The sequence below is a fragment of the Chenopodium album genome, chromosome 24 (genome assembly GCF_948465745.1).
Source record: "Chenopodium album chromosome 24, dcCheAlbu1.1, whole genome shotgun sequence".
Classification (NCBI taxonomy): Eukaryota; Viridiplantae; Streptophyta; class Magnoliopsida; order Caryophyllales; family Amaranthaceae; genus Chenopodium; species Chenopodium album.
Genome location: NC_137857.1, coordinates 27,498,557 through 27,511,395, shown reverse-complemented (window position 1 = coordinate 27,511,395; position 12,839 = coordinate 27,498,557).

The window sequence follows — 12,839 nt, the reverse complement described above, 5'->3', positions numbered from 1 at the left end:
GTTGCTCCCTTTATTCGATTTGACAACCTTAGTGAGTTTTTGCTACAACCATGTGAGATTTATATTTGTTCAAGCTTTCATCATATTCTTGCATGAGCGGCATGGATCCTTGACTTTGCAAGCCTAATCTATAAAGCTTGATGTATGATTCTTAAACCCGAGACCGAGCTATCTAGGGAGGACAAAGGCACCTTTTTCGGGGTGGTATTTTTTTTTTTTTTTTTTTAGGTTAGTTTGATTCATTTTTGTTTTTTTTGGGTTCCATTTGCCTTCTTGCAACCATTTGAGCCTATTTCCTTCTTTTCAAGCCACATCTTTAGATCTTTGGCCTTTTGTTTCATTTTCTTTCTTTTTTTTTTTTGTTTTTGTGAAGCAAATTGATCATATTTGATGGAGTTTGTGGTGGTGAAATTGGATGTTTGGTTTTTATGAGTGCAATATTGTGTTAAGTTTTCTTTGTGAATAATGGCAAGTGTATATGAGTAAAAGCCGTCCTTAATCATAAAAGGCATGGACTAATAAATTGCATTATAGAAAAAGCCGTCCGAATTTAGCAAAAGGCGAGGACATTGCAAGTTTAAGTAAAAAAAAAAAAAAAAAAAAAAAAAATTGAAAAAAAAGTGAAAATTCAAAAATATTTTGGTGTATTCTTTTCTCCTTCTAAGCATTGAGGACAATGCTTCATTTAAGCTTGGGGGAAAAGCGTTTTACTCTTTTTGTATATATTTCTTGTGGGTATAGCTTCAAATAAGCTTGGGGGTGTTGCTTTTGTTTGGTGATTTCTTGATCGTGTTGTTAAGGATTGATCACCCTTTTGCTTCACTTTTTAGGAAAACCGTCAAATTTTAAAAATTTTAGCCTACCTTCACCCTTTATGCCTTACGTTACAACCTTGGGGAAAGACCTTTCGACCTAGAAAGTTGAGTCATTATTCGGGGGAGGGAATCACGGGTCATTGCCTAAGGAAAGGGGATGCGAAGTCAAGATGTCGAGTAGCCTAAAATTTTGATCTTTTTCCGGTTCCTTCGCGGAATCTATGAGATGCTCACTAAGGGGAGATATGAGTTTAGTAGGGGGGACGCGGTAAGACCGTTTGGGATGAAAGTGGAGTGTGATAACTAGTTCCTATGCTTAGCATATTTATGTTTCAATCAACCTTAGGTATCTTGAAGCGTGCACTCCCTTACTTGTTTAGAAAGATTTGCATTCACTTGTGCTTTTACATTTGCAAAAATCCTTTCATGAACATTTGTTTGCTTTTCTTGTATTTTATTTTCTTTTTCATGCTTCGCCTTGTTTGTATTATTATGAGAGTTATGGGTAAACTCTTAGGATACCCTTACGAGAGCATCACTCGTCCTCTAGGGCGATCTAGGGGTTTAAATGGCTTGTCTTTAGTTGCTAAAATTGACCGTGATTCCTACGAAAGTGAGTTAGTGTATATTCCCATCTTCTCTAGTTTTCTTGTTTCTTTCTTTGCTTGAATAATTTCATCATTTTCCCTTGGGTTGGATTTTATTTTGCTCGAGGACGAGCAAAAGTTTAGCTTGGGGGAATTTGATGAGCGTCATTTATGGCGCTCAAAAGAATAAGATTTAGGTTCTTTTTCTCTATTTTCTTTCTTTATTTTCCTATATTTTTCCTAGTTTTATTTGGTTTTCCATTTTTATAACTCATTTTGAGTTTTGTTTAGTTTTTGTGTGTTTTTCATTATTTTATTCCTTAATTCGTAGTTTTAGTTTTATTTCCTTTATATTCTATTTTACTTTATTTATTTTTATTTTATTTATTTTTATTTTATTATGTCCCGATCCTTTCCTCGTGTTTTTTTCTGGTTGTAGGTGTTTTCGGGTCCTTGGTCGATCGAGTTCAACGTCCGAGAATCAAATCAAGTTGCTGCCTTTGAGCTAACCCCTGCTGCCAGCCTAACCTACACCACCCATATCCTATCCTACACCACACCATTTATCTCCCCTGCTCTCCCTTTGCTTCACCAATTCACAACAGCCAACAACACCAATAACAGCAATGCTCCCCTGCTTTCCCCTGCTTCACAACAGCAACGTCAAACCTCGAAACACCACGCAACACCAACCTCCAACCAGCCACCAATTGCAGCAGCTCCGCTGCACCTCCAAACGCAACACCGCAACCCCCAAAACACCACAGCCACCCATGCAACCCAGCAGCAGCAATGATTCCCGCAAACACCAACACACAACCGCAATTTCCACCAGCAGCCACCTTTATCCCTCACCAATTGCGCCACCTGCTGCACCTTTTACCCCCTCACACACCACCGAAACAACCAACCCAAATCCGCCACCATCACGCCACCACTGCAGCAACACAACCAGCCACCATCACCGTTTTCAAACCCGCAGCTAGCAACCCCTGCAGCCCCTTTATCTTTCATCAATTTCATTCACCACTCTCGCAACCTCCTTCATTTCCCCCAATTCAATTGAAATTCCCCGAGGACGCGGGTGTGATAGGAGCGGACGCGGGCTCGATGTCACAAATCAGGCAGTAAGTAGCCGCGGTTGTCCCGAGGTCCTCCCGCGGACGCGGTGGCTATGGAGAAGGCGCGGCTTAGACCACCGCGGGCGCGGCTTTATGGGTTCAATTTGAACCGTATCACAAGTTCCTCACGTGGTATTAATGAAGATCAACGGCCTCGATTGATGCTTGATGATAGATGATGAAGATGAGTGGTGTTGATGATGGTCGATGGACGGTGATGATGGTGATGCGCTTCAATGGAGATCAAGCAGCCAATACATCGAAGAAAAAGAGAATTATTTGGGGTCTGATGATTTGGTTTTGGGTGGGGGATTTGTTTTCTTTTTCTTTTCCTTTTATTTTTATTTATTTCTTTTCCTTTTTATTTTATTTCTCTTTTTCTTACTTCTTTTCTTAACTTATTTTCCTTTATTATTTCTATTTTCCTTTTCCTAGTTTAATTATTTTATTTTCCTTCTTTTATTATTTTCTTAGCTTAGTTTAAATACCCATTTTTGGGGATATTTAGGGACCAACTTTTATTCTATTTTCTAGCTTAGCTTAGTTTTCTCTCTCTTAGGGTTGAGAGATTCTCTCTCTAGTTTAGGGTAGCTTAGGAGTAGTTTTAGAGAGAGAAAGTGAAGAATTTCAATGGTGATTGAAAGATTGAAGATGCAAGTGTGACAATTGTGTTTGAGATCTTCTCTATTATCAATGAGCATTTCTAAACTTTATCTCATTTAATTGTTTTGTTTAATTTGATGTTTGTTTGGTTTGATTTTGATATTTGATGTTTGATTAGAGTAATTGTTCTTGATATTTTTGTTGATTCTTTTAGTTGATAGTAGTTTTGATCATGTTTCTTGAGTAGTTTATTTGCTAGGGTTTGGGTAAACATGTGTGATTGATGGATTGAGATTGATTTGGGAATTTGAGTAGTTCTTGTGTTGTGATTAAATTGATTCATAGAGGTTTGCATGTTGCATAAGTTTGATTGGAGTAGCTAACCATGATTGCTAGCATTGATTGCATGATTGAATTGATTGACATGACCACTTGATATCGATTTGATCATAATTAGTTGAGTATTTGATTATGTTTCTTCATATTGTTTAGCACTAGAGAAATCTATGTTAGAAAGTGTGAGGATGATTAGTTGAATGCCCCTAATTGCTCCTACTATTTGTCTTTGCATTGCTTGGATTGCTTGACTCCCTAATTAGCTTGATTATCATGAATGCATGTTGATCCCCACTCCCTAGTGTTTCATTTGTTTGCTTGGCTTAGGAAGTAGAATAGTGTCACCTTTCACCTTAGACTTCGACCTAGCTTAGGCGTAAATTAGAAATACTTGAACATAACCGTTCCTAGTGGTTCGACCCTTGACTTACCTCTATACTTGTATTTAGGTAGTTGAGTGATTATAAATTTGTTTGACCGTAGGGAGGATTAGTTCAACGACATAGTTTTCCCCACGTCAATTAGTTTTGAATTAAAAAATTAAACACCACCTAGACAAAAGTAACAAATTAGATTTTCTATATCTAAAATTTTGATTCCAGGTTAAATAATTATTAAATATCGAAAAAGATAAATTTAATAAATCAATACTATGAGAAATCCAAATTAATTTTTTTATAAAGAAAAGATAAATATCCAAAAAGATATTAAATTAGGTTCAAATTATAAAAATTAGCTCACGAAAATTTATCTCCACTTCGGATAGATGAGTATAATTAATAATAATATATGCATATTTGTCAGCAAATGTTGTTAATATTATTGTTGAAGAAATTACAATTTATCGATTTTTTTTTCTAAATTTACATTTTTTCAATTTTTGTGTTTGATTTCTTAGATTTATATTTTGGCTAATTTGTTGTTGTTAATGCATTCTTTCTTTCTTACTTTGTATTGATTAGTATAATAGCAAGATTTGCAAGGAGGTCAATTCTATTGCCGAATATCTCCGAATTTATGTTGGTTTAATTTGATACAAATTTAAATTATTGAGTCAATTTTGAAATTTAACTGAAGTAATCAGTTTTTATTCAATCTCTGTAGGATTGGTTGATTTATTTTTTATGAGCATAGTCGTTTGTTGGCGGTTGATTAGTCAGTGATTGATAATCTAGTATGGTAATTGCAATTCACATTAAGGTTTGCGCTATATGTATCATTCTTTTCGTATCAATACAAAACCAAATGAATGGAATTTTGTGTTATTAATTTTGTGTCATTTTAAATTTATATTTGTAATGATTTTGTTACATTACATTTATTTGGGATACTTAACGATTATATGTTTATGCTTTGTTTTTCAGATGTAATTTGTTTTGTTATTCAGATGTAATTTAATTAGAGATTTAAATTCGAGAAAAAATAATAGAAAAATCAAAGTACGAGTCGTCTATTTTACATACTAAAATGATTACATTCAAGCGTTAATTTTTTATAAGATAAATGGTATACATATTTTTAATTATTTTTTTTAATAATACTTCTTACATATATTTATGCGTATCTAATAATTTTTTGTTATTTTTTTAATGTGATTTTATATATAAAAAAGCGTGCATCGCACGGACTTTCATCTAGATAATGGACCTAGGGTTTAATTCTTGATTATTTTATTTAGAACAATCCACTTTGTTACTTGAAAAAATAAAAATATTTTCTTTCACTTGCTTTCTTAAAAACATCATCTCTTTCTCCAATTTCCTAAGAACATACTCTCTTTCTCCAATTTCAATGGCACATTTTATACCTCCATCTGTCACAATTCCAACGAGCTTCTTTTCTGAAGATGGGGTAAACTCCTCGTCTTTTTTTTTAAAAAAATAAATTATTTTGACTAATTTTTTTGAAACGTAAGTAAATCTGGTTATTTTTTGTTGTTTGATGTTTATAGTCCGAATTTCATGATTATAAAATTGTGAAATGCATAAGATCTGGAGGATTTATACATGTGTATTTAGTAGAGGGAGAAGATAAGGAAAGTTTGCTTTGAAATTAATTCTGATCAAAAAAGGGGAGTTGTCTAAAGAAGTCATAAGAGAAATATCACTACTTTTGTTTCAAAAAAAAAAGAAATATAACTAATTTATGACATTGAGCACCAAAACATTGTTAGGTACTCGTATATCATTTTTCTACGTTTTTTTTTTGAATTTTGAAAGAATTTTCTATATTTGATTGAGCTATATTGATTTGTGTTGTAGGTTTAAAACTGTGTTTGTGGAAGGAAAAAATTTGTGTTTGATAATGGAATACGTGGAGGAAGATCTATTGGAAGAAGCATTCCCTATAAGAAGTAATGACACAATTAAGGTTTGGATTTTATTTATTGTTGAAAATTTTTAATAATGTAATTGCATTTTAAATGTGTTTTTGAGATGGGTAAAACAAAAAATTAATAAATTAAATTTGCATTTTAAATGTTTTTTGTTGCATTGAAAATTAAGTATGTGATTTTGTTACATTATATATATTTGGGATACTTAGCGCTTATATGTTTATGTTTTGTTTTTCAGATGTAATTTGTTTTGTTATTTATATGAATTTAATTAGAGATTTAAATTCGACAAAAAATAATAGAAAAATCAAACTAGGAGTCGCCTGTTTTACGTACTAAAATGATTACATTCATGGGTTAATTTTTTTAAGATAAATAGTATACATATGTTTAATTATTTTTATTGATAATACTTCTTACATATATTTATACGTATCTAATAATTTTTTGTTATTTTTTAAATGTGATTTTATATATAAAAAATTGTGCATCGCACGGGCTTCCATCTAGATATTGGACCTAGGGTTTAATTCTTAAATTATTTTATTTAGAACAATCCACTTTGTCACTTGAAAAAATAAAAATATTTTTTTTCACTAGCTTTCTTAAAAACATCCTCTCTTTCTCCAATTTCCTAAGAATAAATCTCTTTCTCCAATTTCAATGACACATTTTATACCTCCATCTATCACAAATCCAACGAGCTTCTTTCCTGAAGAAGGTATAAACTCCTCGTCTTTTTTTTTTTTAAAATAAATTATTTTGACTAATTTTTTTGAAACGTAAATAACACTGGTTATTTTTTGTTGTTTGATATTTTAGTCCATTTTTCATGAATATACAATCGTGAAATGCATTGGATCCGGAGGATTTGGACATGTGTATTAAGTACAGGGAAAAGATAAGGAAATGTTTGCTTTGAAATTAATTCCGATCAAAAGAGGAAAATTGTCTAAAGAAATGATAAGAGAAATATCAACACTTTATGACACTTAGCACCAAAACATTGTTAGGTACTCGTATATCATTTTTCTACTTTTTTTTTTAATCTTGAAAGAATTTTCTATATTTGGTTGAGTTATATTGATTTGTGTTGTATGTTGAAAACTATATTCGTGGAAGGAGAAAATTTGTAATCGATAATATAATACATGGAGGCGATCTAGAGGGTGAATCATTGCTTATGAGAATAATGACACACTTATGGTTCGGGTTTTTATTTATTGTTGAAAAATTTTAGTAAATGTAAATGCATTTTAAATTTGTTTTTAAGATGGATTAGAACAAAAAATTAATAAATTAAATTTGCATTTGAAATGTTTTTTGTTGCATTAAAAATTAAGTACTGTATGTGATTTTGTTACATTATATTTATTTGGCATACTTAACGATTATTTGTTAATGTTTTGTTTTTCAGATGTTATTTGTTTTGTTATTTAGATGTAATTTAATTACAGATTTAAATTCGAAAAAAATAATAGAAAAATCAAAGTACGATGTTTATTAAGAAATACATTTAATGCGCTTTAATACCTAGTCAATTGTTTCACTATTTTTTATATATTTATTACTCAGTATATTATAGACTTGATGTATCAAATACTTTGTGATGTTTCTTACCTTCACGAGAGAAATATTGTTCACCGCGATCTGAAGCCGAACAATATTCTCAAGACCAAAGATGAAAAGTTAAAACTAGCCGATTTTTGTTTTTCTTGAGGATATTTGTTTCCCGGAGCACAAATTACTCATCTGGTATTCTCTCATCTTTTTAGTTGATTAATAACTGTCAAATAATAATTATGAGAAATATTGCTTGCTTTTATTAGAGTACAAAGGATAGATATGTTAAGAATATTTGCTATAATCACAACTTAACTAAATTCTATCTTTTGCCAACTAATAGTATCAAATCAAATCTTCAACATATATCTCGTAACAATAACACAAGCTTTAAATTCTAATTTGTGACATGTGTTAGGGCATAGTGAAAGAATATGATTGCTTGCGTTTCATTAGAAAACTCATTTAAAAACATTGGAAAATTGAAGAATATATAAGGAACAGCCACGTTGGTAGCCTATGATTAAGGACTTGATATGACTAGTTATAAATATACACAATATATATTCGAAGTACTAACAAAAAAAGAAATATACAATAATAACCAAACATAATTGACATATATTATAAAAACCTAGGTATTATGTGCTTGCTTATTAAAGATCTATTCATTCGCTCCTCATGATCTCATTAAACTATTTCTTTTTATCTCTTCATTTGCTTAATAACTTCGTACATGTTTGTGAATTTTTTCCTTATATGGAATAATTATATTTGTGCAATTTTATTATTTTATTTTTTCAGGAAGCTACTGCTGAGTTTAGTGCTCCCGAGATCTTACTTGGATCTCGAGAGTACGGTGAAGTGAAGGATATTGTAAAGCCATGTAGGTTTGATATTTAACTATGAAAAGAAATCAATCATTATTATTTCTACGTATTGTGTGGTTAATTGGTGATGCATGTACTATGAAATAATTGAATGTCTATTTATAAGGAAATACAATAAATCTTATCTTCTTTACATAAATTTTATCATTCTTATAATGTTAATCTTATTTAATATTTTGAATTGTTATCCTTTTTTTATTTTTTATTTATTTTTTTTGTATTCATAATAATCATTATTAAGTAGACGAATCATTACCGCTTGTATTTTTATTTAAAAATCTATTTTATGGTTATGATATACATTGTTTTTTTGGATGAAGTTTTTTTTTTTTTGAATGAAACGATTGTATTGAGTATATTAATTACTTTACAATTATATGATTTTTTTTTCGGTTAAAATAAAATTATGGGTTTTTTTTTCCGACAAAAAAATTAAATAAAAATTATATGGATTTATTTGACTCAACTATTTCTTAAGTACCACCAGCATATGTTCCAAGTACTTGCCCCATGAATTAAAGTATAGATAATCCTACTCCATTCCATATTTCTATGTACATCAATTCCGCAGTAACATACGAACAAACTAATGGTAACAAATTTATCCCTATTTTTAAATGATATGTTCCAACTAAAAATTAAATGGGTTTTAAAATACATACTTGTAAATGAAAAGGCTAGGGTGACGTTTAGCCCAGCAAAGTGCTGGACGAGCACACCAATTTCATCAATATAAAATGCTATTGGTGGGCTCCTATCTTGTATTGGTGTGTATTTTAAACGTATGAATTTGTATGCCCCATATTTATACATCGTTGGCGCGCTTTTCTAGACCGTTACAACGATTGGTCTGTTATCATGCAAATGAGGTTGATAACATGACATTTATGATAACATGACAGAGGGTTAACAGAGGGTTTGTCTGATGATAACATGACATTTATGATAACATGACATTTATCATGTATTGTCATGTTGACATATACACTGTCATATTGCAATATGTTATATTGTAGACATAGTTATCTAATTTATTTTAGGGAAATTATCTTTGGTAGACCTCTAATTATTAAATTTCTCAGTGGTAAGAAGCAAAAATGGTTATTATTGTTGAACTATAATTTAAAAAGTTTAGTCATTGGTAACATTAAGCAAGGTAATTAGGCATTTCTTAACCATGGTTAACCACTCTAAATAAAAAAAGATGTGATGCCTAAAATACCCCCATTTAATTTGCCCCAACCACATATGTCAAATAATTTCCTTGAACGCTCAGGCTTCTTCATCTCCATTGTTCATCATTGGACATTGATGATTGCTCAACTTCTCTTCAAGTTGCGATTCGATTTTTTTCCCTCAAAAAACTAGGGCTCTTTAAAACTTTGATCTGGGTTACTATTTGTTGTTGATAGTGGTGATTAATTAAACACATTCTAAGTGATAATTGAAGACGGTGTGAGGGATTTTGTTCGCGAATTGCGGGTTGTGGAATTCGTGTTTAGGTAAGACGATCTGCGTCAAAGTTCGAACTTTTTGGGAAAATACCACCATTTGACTAAATTGACGACGGGTATGTGTTTTTTTGCATATAAGGTTTTGCTATGCTCTGTTTTTTTGGTTAATGGGGATGGATATGAAATGTGGTTGATGGTATTGGTTATATTTGTTTGATTGATTATGTTAAATGTTAAAGTTCACCTTTTTATTTGTTTAGGGTTCTGATTATTAGGTAATTTGCTGTTTATTGTTGGATTGGTATGCAATTTAGGGAAGATTCGTATACAATTATTTGTTGGATGTTTTTTGGTTTGATTGATGCCGAATGTTTGATAAAATTGTGCTACAATTTCAATATAGGGGTGTTGATGTGTCTGTTATGGTTGATGATGTTGATAAGGTTAACTTGATAGACCTTATTGTAGAGTATTGGGAAAATGCTAAGGAGAATAATATTGAAACACCAATAAACCCCACTTTTCAGTATGTGTATAAAATGAAGCATGTTCAACTCCTAAGTGATGCTGATTTGATGAAGATGTTTACTAATTGCCTGACAAAACTGAGATATACATATAGGTTGGAGATGGTCTTAAAGACAGTAAGGTTGTTGCAGCTGCAAGATCATTAATGAGTGGAAAGTAGCAAGTAGCTGAACCAGTAGCTAATCCAATTCTTCAACCTATAGCTAACCCAGTAGTTGAAACAGTAGCTAAGGTAGTAGCTTAACCATCAATTAGAAATACCAAAAAATTCACACCTAGGAGGAATAAGCAACCTGAGATGGTGGAAGCTGTAGTAGTTAGCAAGGCTGACTTTGACAGACATGTGAAGGCATTAGGACAATCAAACAATGTGAGTGAAATTGAGGTTCAAAACTATGATCCAGATCAAACATGGATTGAGTTACAAGTTGATTTGGAAGTAGAGTTGGAAGCAAACCCTCAACCTAAAGGTAGAGGGAGAGGAGAGGGAATGAAAGAGGGAGAGGGCGAGCTTCTGACAGAGGGATAGGCAGAGGTAGGAGTAGAGGGAAAGGGAGAGGGAGAGCTTCTAACAGAGGAAGGGGAAGAGGGAATGCCTTGGAGAATTGGTTCAACATTTCCCCTACACCATGGCCAACTGACCAGCAAAACCAACCTGATGAAGATGAGCAAACTGCTGACTCACATGAAAATCAATACCAACTGCCACATGATATCATCACACAAAATACCCAAGCCCAACCATCTACACAGTCTATTATACCTCATTTGCAAAACATTGGTCACTTTGGAACTAGGGGTAACTCAGGTGAGAATGAATCATCTAAGTCATCAAGAGTGTCTTCCTTTTTCCAAAAGAGAGTGCCTAGAACAACTGCTAAGAGAAAAAGGATTGTGATTAGCACAAGTACAAGTGGAGGGATAGTGGACAACAACTGGGGATCGGAATAGGAGAAGGAATGTTGTTGTTAACTTAGGTGAAGACAATGAGAATACCAGTCTAGCTTTAGTTGGTGATGAGGGTGACAGTGAAGATGATGGTTACAATCCTAGTAGAATATCTAATGAAGACGTGAGTGATGCATGAGTTAGAAAATGTCAGTTCAGATGATGAAGATGAGTTGCCTAAGGATGAGTATGGGCCAATGATTGAAGATAGTTATGACCCCTTTGAAGAGGAAATATTTGAGTGTGAGAATGAACACGACAACTACTTAACAAAGTTATATAACAATGGAGAGGTGTATAAGGATGAGGGCTTTGGGAAAATAGCTCTCAAGCCACGCCTGACATGTGGGTCGTGCCTTGCCGTGGACCGGGGTATGCCAAATGGTGGCCCGACACGCCAAGATGCAGGCGCAACATGGCACGAGCCCACCACCAGGCATGGTGAGGCACGACCTGCGGCGGCCCAACACGACACGTTGCCCACCTCTGTTTCCTTCGTTTTTATTTAGTTGACACGTTCAATTTAGTCACAATATTAAGAAAGGAGAGAAGAGAGAACAATAAAGCAAGTAGGGCACAGTATTAAATGCAAGGTATAAGACTAGAAAACGTGTTTGTTAAAAATAAACTTCCTGAAAGGAATACGTGTCAACAAAAAAAAAAAAACAAAAGTAAGTATTTGGGTCATTAATTTACCAGATCAAGTTTTGGTTGAGTGCTCCTTTTGTATGGGTTGTACAGATTACGGGTTGGACTGGACTGGACCTAACCTGACTCAAACGAAGTAAATCGGTCTGATTTTCACTTGTTTTAGTGTGATTTGTCAAGTCTACTAGCTACTTGTTGAACTTTTCAAAAAGGCAAACCAAACACAAACTAAGAGCATGGACAACGATATCCTAATTCTCATCCTCTAATTTACTCTATCTTTTATTCTCCAATTGACACCTCATTTTCTCTCTCAAATACCCCACTTTCCACTAACTTCATCCTTTAACTATTTCTCATCCTCAACTTCCCCCCCCACATCAATCAAGGATCCTATTTCTCATCCTTCTTTTCCCTCTCCTACGTTTTTGATATGTCTATTTTATATTGTATTTTACCCCCGTCCCTTGGTCATTATTGGTAGTGTTTTTGGTTCTTTAGAGCCACTTTTGTTACTAATTGGTGTTTTCTAGTGTTTCCGTAGTTTTGGTTGAGTTTTGTAGGGAATTGCACATTTGGAGCATTTTCCAGGGATTTTAAGGAGCGACTATGAGCATTGGAGGAGCACGACCACTTCTTTTAGCACAAGGCCGGTTAGAGTTCTCAAACCGGTGATTAAGGGCTCAACTCATGAGATATCGAGGCAATTGGACCGAGTATTCAAGAGCCGAAGAGGAAATCCGGATTGGGCCGTAGGATCGGAGCCCAATCGAGAAGTCCAAGTTGCCCAAAGATCGTGGCCCGGCTAAAGGAGCTCCGCCCGAAGGCGAGCCCGGCCGGGTGGGGCGGAACTAAGTTGTAGCATTCTCCGTCTGATCTCGCGCCCGGCCGGGCGCGAGAGAAGTGTTATTGAAGAAAAGGTGGGCCCGATTGGGCGCTTGTGTTCGTGAGCTGATTATCGACGACTTTTACTTAGTTTCTAATTAGGATTTTAAGAGCTTAGTATAATTA